Here is a 10,318-nt window from a genome sequence, read left to right on the forward strand (position 1 = left end):
CTTACTGTATTCATTAGGAGGAGACTGTACTTTTACACAACAATAGTAACGGCACTGGAGTATGAACAGTAAAACATTCTGTTCATAATTTGGCCTACATTTGGGCTCCCAAGATGTTTGTTGTCTTTAAATGTTAAGCTAAAACACAAAGCCATACTCAATCAAAGATTCGATCAGAAGATCTGTTTTGTACAAAAATAAAGAAAATTATATATATATATATATATATATATATATATATATATATATATATATATATATATATATGTATTTACAGTATATATTCAAACACATTGTATATTTATGCTACACGCCCGCCATGATGAAAATGCATTGCAAAAATTAATAATTTAATGTGCATCCATCCATCCATTTTCAATACCGCTTCTCCTCACAAGGGTCGCGGGCGTGCTGGAGCCTATCCCAGCTGTCTTCGGGCAGTAGGCGGGGGACACCCTGAATTGGTTGCCAGCCAATCGCAGGGCACACAGAGACAAACATCCGCACTCCCAAACACTCCATCCATCCATCCATTATCTGTACCGCTTCTCCTCACAAGGGTCGCGGGGCGTGCTGGAGCCTATCCCAGCTATCTTTGGGCAATAGGCGGGGGACACCCTGAACTGGTTGCCAGCCAATCGCAGGGCACACAGAGACAAACATCCGCACTCACAATCACACCTAGGGGCAATTTAGAGTATCCAATCAACTTACCATGCATGTTTTTGGAATGTGGGAGGAAACCGGAGTGCCCGGAGAAAACCCACGCAGGCACGGGGAGAACATGCAAACTCCACACAGGGAGGCCGGAGCCGGGATCGAACCCACGACCTCTGAACTGTGAGGCGGACGTGCTAACCAGTCGACCACCGTGCCGCCGCTCCCAAACACTCCTAGGGGCAATTTAGAGAGTCCAATCAATTTACCATGCATGTTTTTTGGAATGTGGGAGGAAACCGGAGTACCTGGAGAAAACCCACGCAGGCACGGGGAGAACATGCAAACTCCACACAGGAAGGCCGGAGCCGGGATCGAACCCACGACCTCTGAACTGTGAGGCTGACGTGGTAACCAGTCGAGCACCGTGCCGCCTAACTTAAATTGCAAAAATTAATAATTTAAACCCCCCAAATTCTTCCAAAAACGCTGACAACACAAGAACAACTTTACAACATCTCCTTCTCTGACATTAATCAAGAGAAAATGCACGAACATCGCCAGTCATTCAGGCGGCCGGGGCTTTTGCAAAAACTATTGCCATCTTGGTTCAACAGCTGTAAACAAGTCCATGCACTTACTTACTATGCCAAACCTACACCTGCTCCCTTTTGGCCCATTTTGGAAGCTGGCTTTTGTTTCATCGCGGTACCCACCGCAATGATTATTTTATCCTACATAGGTTAGGCTACTTTTTACCTGGCGTGTGTGTGTGACGTAGTAAGCACATTCTCAAAGCTGTTTGGCTACAGTGTAGCTGTACAGATTTCGAAACTGTATTGACATTATATGTAATCTTTCAGGTGTGCTGCCTTAGCACCCTGAGGTGTGTGCGTGTGTGTGTGTGTGTGTGTTTTGTTTTGCAGGTTTGGTGTGTTGGGGTTGTCAGCAGCTGAGTCCAATCTCCCTAATCACTGCCACTACTTAAGGTGCTCTGGGCCACTAACACATCTCCAGATTGTCTATGCTCTACAAGCGTTTGTAGCTATCTTGAGCCTAGTACTGAGCTCTACCTTGCATATATACAAGTGTATGTTTAGTTGTCTTTTCTATGACCACACAGTACCGTATTTTCCGTACTATAAGACGCTACTTTTTTCCTAGGTTTTGAACCATGCGCCTTATAGACCGGTGCGGTTATTCTGTGGATTTTTCTTCCACCTGTAGGGGAATACAATAAAATTGCCATTTACAAGATGTGACTGCAGGTGGAGGAGTTCAACAGGTGAGGGGGCTATATGCACTAGGTTATGAATTAGGTGGTATGCCTAAATTAACTGCATACTGGAGTGGCAGCGGCATGTTAAAGGCTGTGTATTTGCCGATTCAAAAACATGTTAAAATGCCAGAAATTGGCAGGGCTTCACAAGGATAAATTAGACGGTGAAGCCAGAGACCGATATCTTGCAAAAATAGACATTATAAATGGTTTGGATCCCTACAGAATTCCCAATACTGAGTGGATCTACGAACTGAACCTACTTACTTCCTCCTTTGTGTGCGCCGGACAGAGATGGAAAATCCAGGTCCAGAAAGTAAAAACCCTGACACGGTTTGGCTTTAGCCACGGGTGCTTCTACTCAACCAGCAAGTAAACGAACTCAGTTGATTAGGAACAAATCATTTGGATATAGTTAGTTCTAGGGTACAGTATAGCGTACCAGCTAATCCACAAACGCACATTCAACAATTTACAAGCAGAATTGAAGATAAATAAGTCATGATAAATGTACACACAACAGCGTGTAGATTGTTCATTTGTGGATGTCAAAGACACGTGTTGGAACTTGACAGAAATAACAAGTGTTCCATCAGTGTTATTAAACTTTACAAGGCTGCTGGAGGTGGCAGTGTTGTCAGTGCTCGGCTGAAAGAACTGTTTAGTGAGGTAGTAGGTGGACAGTAGGTAGACAGTTGCTGGATCACAGCTTGGATTGTTTTAAAACACGTGGCCTTTGGGCAGGACCAAATTAAGGACATTGACTGGAAGAAGAAAGCCTATTGATCATTTTAGTTGAGGTCTATTTGTTTTTTCAGGTTAGTAAGGGGACAGTCATGCAGTCTTTTCAAGTTATTTTCAAGATCATGTTACATGTTCAATTTTACAGTTCATGGTCTTATAAGTTAAAAAATAAGAACAGTAGATATTGACATACAGTACTAAGTATATAAAAAGGCTATTTTCCCCTCCTGAATAATTGATATGAATGTTGAATAAAGATGACATTGTTCATAAATAACGTGTAGTCATTTCATTTGAGAATACGTTATCTTCAAGAGGCAATTCTCTATTCTCTATATGCAATATTTAAGTAATTGTATGTGTAGATTATAAGAGTGGGAACTTAAATGGCGTTAGGAAATGAAGACAGAGATGGAAGGGAGTACAGGTATAACCATTAAGTTAAACAACCAAATCGTATAAATAGAAACAGACAGACAGGGTATGCATTTTCACAGTTATATTCAAAAATGAGAAGTTAAATAAAGTGATTTTAGTATATTATTACATTATAGACTCAGTTATTTGGAAAGCTTTTATTTATTTCTTTTAACAAGCCAATAACGTAATAACTAGCCAATTACGTAATAAGTTGTTACGTTATTGGCAAAAAGTTATTACGTTATAGGTTCAGGCTTTTTATTACGTTATTGGTCAGTTATTATGTTATAGGTCTATTGCATTTAAAAATGGGTAAATTTATTACATTGTGGGCCGTGATTACGTTATGGGCTGTTATTACGTTATCTCCTTCTACATACCTTCCACCCTCAGCTGCTCTGAAGTACTTTAATGATAACCATTCTTGATTGTTGGTAACAATGTTTTAACTGCATTCTGAAATAATAATCGATTCCTTGTCCCCGTACTGTTTTCTCAAATTCATTAAAGAGGAAGTCAACCCAAACATATATTTTTCAAGAATGTATTCTATGCAGGCCCACAAGTTGAAACAAGGCATTCTGATAAATATTGCGTTTGGAGTGTAAGAGTTAAACCACCCGTTTCTAGCCATCTCTCGGGGCGGCCATTTTGTCACTTCTGTCGACTCAAAATGACATCACAAATGCTCAGGGCTCAGGTAACGACCAATCACGGCTCACCTTCAGAAAACAGGTGAGTTGTGATTGGTCGTTACCACAGTTGCTCGGCAGCAGGCCCCCCGTCAAAAACAGCTTGATCACAGCAGCTGCCTCCTTGCCACCAATAATGAGAAAGATCCACAGGAAAGCACAAGCTCAAGTGTCTCACTAAATGCAAAAAGACTCAGTTCAATGCAACAATGAAATGCTCAGTGTTGACACTTGGTAATGCTGTCAGTCTTCTTTTTAATTATTAAATATATATTTTCAGTTAACATTTTTCAAGGTTTTCAGGTTTCTTTTGGAGAACATATTCTTACTGTGATTGCAAAGGATGACACTATATTGATAATTATTCTTGTGTGCACAAAACTTGATAATTAAGTTAGTTCTCTATTTTTAGTTACATCTTTTCATTTCCAAATAGTTCAACTCCAAATAGAGTTCCAAAGTTTAATAAATCAAACATTGATGGCACAGCACACAGTTTTAAGTCTTTTTGCTTTTTCATCCAAAACGGCTTTGCGCTAGTTAGGGGGTACTTGGCTGAAAAAAATATTTCACAGGGGGTACATCAATGAAAAAATGTTCAGAACCGCTGGTCTAGTCCCTTTGGTGTAGCAGGCACGATATCCATTGTTGTCGCTGTCTTTTTGATCGTTGCTCAGCAGTAAAAATTGGCCATAAAAGGCAGAGGAAATTCTGCCCTGCGGTGTCCTCGTCAGGAACAGCCATGGCGATGCCCCCCGAGTGAAACTGCAACATATTTTCAAAACAACGCATGTGGGTTGTCCACGAATATAAAGGCAAACTGCATGCGGCATTGCCGCAGTGACATGCTCGCGGACGTCGCCCATGGAAGTATAAAGAAGCCTTAACTCCTATTCCACAAACAAAATATTGATCAGAATGCCACGTTTCAACTAGTGGGCCTGCATAGAACATATTCTTTAAAAAAACATGTTTGGGTTGAATTCCTCTTTAAAGGGCTATATGAAAGAAATAGCTAATTCCTACAATGTTCTCAAGATGATACATATCAATGTTTATGTAAACCTAAACAACAGGATTCAGAGAGGGGGTAGGTAGCCTAATCTCATACTGCAGGCCATGTCAATATTTTCTCTTTGGATGAAGAGAGGGTGCCTAATGGATATTGACTACTGTTATTCAGGGTAGCAGCAAAATATTCCTAACCATTACAGTATTGGATAATAGCCATGAAACCAATTGTAACCTACTTTTGTGTGGCAGTGATGTGCCAGGTCTCCTCATGGTAATGTAAATGCATCCACACATGTAGCACAAAGCTAGTGTCATAGTTACTTTCATGCTTTTTCCAAGCGTGGGTTGACTACGTATCTCTCTCTCTCGCTCTCTATACATATATATATACACACATATATATGTATATATAACACGTATACATAGTGACGCTAATGAGCAATAAATACATTTTTAAAGTGTTATATAAATATGTATATATATATATATATATATATATATATATATATATATATATATATGGGAGCATACATACATACATACATACATATAGTATAGTAACTGATGGTGGTACACATGCCTGAGTTGTGTGCAAGCAGCGTGGGATCAGTTCCTGCTCAGTGACGGTGTCTGTGTGTGTGCCCTGCGACTGGCTGGCGACCAGTTCAGGGTGTAGTCTGCCTTTCGCTTATTTTCGGCTGGGATAGACTCCAGCACCTCTCCGCAACCCTGTACAGGATAAGCGGTTTGGATGACATGACCTGACATATACAGTATGTATATATATGTATGTATATATACATATATATATACAGAGCTGGGCACTTGACCATTTTTTGCCAGTCCGGCCGTGACCCTCCACCCTTGACCTGGGTACCCTTCCGGCCTACGGCCCCCGCCGCATTCTGCCCCCCGACCCCCCCCAAAAAAAAAAGCGTCCGTGATTGACGTTGCTGCGGGAGAGACGCTAACGGCAGAGGCTTTTTAAAGATCATTAGTACTTACCCAACTGCGTGCTTACTTGCATTGCGAGCCCTGGGGTTGTAGTAATGTTTACTTTGCAGCAGCAGCAACGAGCTGCGTGGTGCATCAGTCTCTGTGTGGGAAACTGTATGTCATCGCAACATGTGAGACAGCAACGTGCGCTCAAACGTGTTTGTATTCCGTGATGTCACATCACGTAACCCGCGCCTCCCACCTGCTACTGGGGCATACCATTACAAGAGGAGGCGGGGGGGGCAATACCACAATCCCTATAACAGCAGTTGTTGCTCGCGCCGACGCGGGAGTAGAAAGAAGCCTAAAACGAAGCCTTTCACCGAGTAGTCTGAGATGATTTTTGGCCACCTCGCGAACACGTCACACGCATGAGGGCCGATTAGTGGGCCGGACTAAAATCAACTTCCGGCCATGCTTAGTCCAGCCATTTTTTAAAATTTGTCACCAATACACCCCCCCGCCCCAAAAATGGGCATCTGGCCGGGCCTATATATATATATATATATATATATATATATATATATATATATATATATATATATATATATATATATATATAGTAAGTTTCCATCAGTGAGACATGCTTATCAGATGATAAGGGCTTAAATTTTGAATTAAAGGGATATACAATCTCACCTTGGTAAATAGGAACAATAAAAGAGGTGGTGGTGTGGCATTTTATGTCTAGAACGATTTTCATTACAAAGTTATTGACACTACAGGAGACCATATTGATACTATGGAGAGTTTGACAATTGAAATTTGTTCTTGTAAATTTATTTTCTTGAGTTGTATATATAGGACACGTGGTTCTTGCATTGATGCATTTGTTAATATTGTATCTAATATTTTGAGAAAGGTAAGCAATAAGAAGCTATTATTTATTTGTGGCGACTTCAATATTTATTTGATAAAAGGGAATGAACATACTCCAACAGTTGACTTTCTCAACATTATGTTTAGTTTAGGTCTCCGGCCACTTATTAATAAACCTAGTCGAATAACTAGAGGAAGGGCCACACTTATTGATAATATTTTTACAAATGCTCAATATCAAGAAACAAGTGGTGTACTGATTAGTGATGTAAGGGATCATCTTCATCTTTTTGTAATCATACAAAAAATATATGTAAAATGTCTTATGGATAAAAATGAAGAGCAGTACAAGCTGGTAAGAACAGCTGAGTGAATGGATGCATTAAAGAGGGATCTTTGAAACTATGATTGGGATGAAGTGTTTGTTGATGATCCAAGTCAAGCATATGATTTTTTTTGTTGTTTACATTTTTGAGTTTGTATACCAAACACTGTCCAGTTAGAAGGCTCAGTGTGAAGAGGTTAGCCAAGGAAAACCACGGATGACAAAAAGTCCACTTTGAGCATGTAAAAAGAAAAATCTACTTTGTAAGAAAGAAAGTGAAGTTTAAGAATTTAATAATAAATAATCTAATGTCCATGTTTCTTTGTGGTGTTGATGAGTCTGATATAAAAGGAGTTGTAAGGAAAATGGGAAATAAAAGACCAAGTGACAAATAAGTTTGATATGGAAATTATTAAGAAGCTTATTGAAAGTATTGTCAAACCTCTGACCTATATCCAATTTATTGTTTCAAAACAGAGTTTTTCCTGATAAAATGAAGTTGGCAATAGTAATTCCAATAAACATCCTATAGAAAATTATAGACCAGTAGCCTATCCACATACATTTCATGTGACCCTCTTAAGTCTGACATCTGGGTACGGGTCTGCCCTGCCCTGGAGCTCATAATGATATATGAAAATAAAAAAAATCCATAGCAAAGAAGGGGAAAAAAGGGATGTTACTTAAGAACTGTTTTATCAAAACTAGTTAATGAATTAATGTCCATTAATTCAAGCAATTGTTTTGAACAGAATTAGTTTTATTTTTATTTTATTTAGAATTAGTAGTCAGTATGCAGCTGGAAAGTCATGTCCAATCAACTGTGGCTGTCTCATTTCTCAAAAACACTAGATTATAATGCTGCTGACAGTAGGTGCTGTCATATCAAAAATGAACCCTCCAGATCTAATCTCATAATTAATTGCATTCTGAAAAGGATCTTGAGCCGACGCCCTTGGCTGATTTGCCGTCACTTATTTTGCACCAAAATATTTCTTTTGCAACACATGCAAATCTAATCACAAAAAATAAGACATTTGAGTTGATTAAGAGTATTGCAGATATATGAGATGCAAGTCACAAGTGTAGTTCTGCGCTGCTACCATAAGGTGCAAAATGTTTTTTCTTGCTTTGAGGCCAAAAGCTAATTCATGACTTTCTGATTCATGTCCAAAGACTGACCAGAAGGAATGCTTTCTGCTTCTTTTTTTTATTTTCATTTTTTTATAAACTGTGCATGAATTATTTTATTGCTGCCATTTGATGCTGCAGGCAGAGCCTGTTTACTGTCGCAACTCCAAAGTGGAACAAAATCCATTTAAAGAGGAAGTCAACCCAAACGTATTTTTTTCAAGAATATGTTCTATGTTCTAGTTAAAACAAGGTATTCTGATAATCCACCCATTTTTAGCCCTCTCTGGGAGGGGCCATTATGAAATGCGCTATAAAAAGAAAGTTGTATTGTATTGTATAGCAAAAAACACAACAGTTGAACAATACCCCAAAGACGTACAACTAATGTGGTATTTGAATTTGGCTTTTTAAAGTGTGCAAATTATTTGGGATTTCTCCAATGAGCCGTCGAGCAACTTTTAAAAGTAAAACTATGTAAAAGTCCATCTTTGCGACAGTGGCTCTCCTCTAAATTTGGCTGCGCAGTGAACAGAGGTCAGCTGCTACAGGAAGTAAATAAAACTGAGTTAACTGAGTTAATTTTTTTAGTGCGTTATAAAATTTAAAGTAATGTCCATAGTTAATGCTTTAACTTTGACAGCCCTATTTATTCTACCTGGTTAATGGGACTTCTGCTCCTGAACCTCTGCACACAGCATCAGCATATCCGGGCTGTAGGAAGACATTTTCATCTTTACACAGGACTGTAAGATGTAAGATTTTTTTTTTTTTTTTTTGTATGTGTGAGCGTTCATATTACATTATGAATCCCACCTTGGTCTCATTCATGTGTGAACATAATGCATCACTAAAGTGACCCGCATGCTCAGAAGAAGAGACGACTTCACTCACGACGTAGCGTTTAGGGAAGTAAATGTCGTCAAGGCTGTCGGGGCATTCCAACAGTGGAGCGATTCGGAGGTAGAAATACAGTATTTGGGCGAAATGATGAGGCAAGGCTTTTTCGCTCTCATTTCATGGAGACCTCAATAAAGGTGTCGTCACATCATAACTGCACGTAAAAAATGAGCCGATCGAGCCGTGGCTGAATTACTACTATCATCATAAATTTCCACATTATGCTTCATGTTTCAAGTGGCACTAAATGAAAGTCAAATATAAAGTCAATACTGTTACTGAAAACAAATGCAGAGTCGATCTCCCCGCTGTCAGCACTGATACCTCCACCCGCACAGAGCACATTGTGGGCTCCTGACGTCAATGTCGGATGTATGCGACCTTGCGGTTCAGACTGCAGTCGCATTGGAAAAAAAATCGGATAGTTATCCAATCTAGGATCACATATGAAAATGGCCAAAAACTTTGACATACTAAGAAGATATGGTGCACATTTTTGAGACAAATAACATGCACTTCAATTGGACACTTAGCATTTCTTTTCCCAAGCCACGCAGAGCCGCAACATAAGGATGAAAGAGACGCATGCGGTTCCGGAGCAGCGGGTTGCCGACCCCTGGTCTAGACGATTACGTAGATAGGTGAAAATCCACTTCCGCTTATGTTTAATCCGTCTTTTATCGTTTATCTTTTATCGCCGGCAAAATGGGCGTCCTCATAGGTGGATAGAATGCCAAGCTCTGGTACAGATGCAGTGCATACTGTACATTTGTTGTCACAAATTTAAGTTACTATGGCATCAATGGATGCACCCGATCCCCAGAATTCTATTCGTGTCGTCTGCCTGTTCATCCTCCATGGACGAGGAAAATGTTCGTTAACTCACAAACTGACGACGCTGCCTTTTTTTTTTTTTTTTTTTTTTTTAATCAAGAGTTCTGCCATGGCCAATGTTGGCACTCCACTGTGCGATATTTAGAAATGCTCAGTACTGTATAGCCTTGTTGTACAGATAATAATCCTCTTTACCAATATAATTTAATTTATTCCTATATTAGTAGTTTACAAACAGAAGTCATTTTACAAATAGGACAAAATGACTTTTATAATTCATTGCTTTCCGCACCTTCTCAACTGTGCTCCTCTCCCCACTGTCAGGTGTGTGACCAATCGATGCTGTATCCTTTCAGTTTCCCATTGCAACAGTATTCTCCTGGTAATTGAGCTCAGCTGGTATCCCAGGGGACCACAGATTTTCCCAGGCGCTGTTTTGAGCTCACTCTCACTCCTCTGTCGTTTACCACACCACTTGCTTTGGAATAGCAAGCAGTAATCGACCTT

The sequence above is a fragment of the Filicampus tigris genome, chromosome 3 (assembly GCF_054856515.1).
Source record: "Filicampus tigris isolate MCC_2025a chromosome 3, RoL_Ftig_1.0, whole genome shotgun sequence".
NCBI lineage: Eukaryota > Metazoa > Chordata > Actinopteri > Syngnathiformes > Syngnathidae > Filicampus > Filicampus tigris.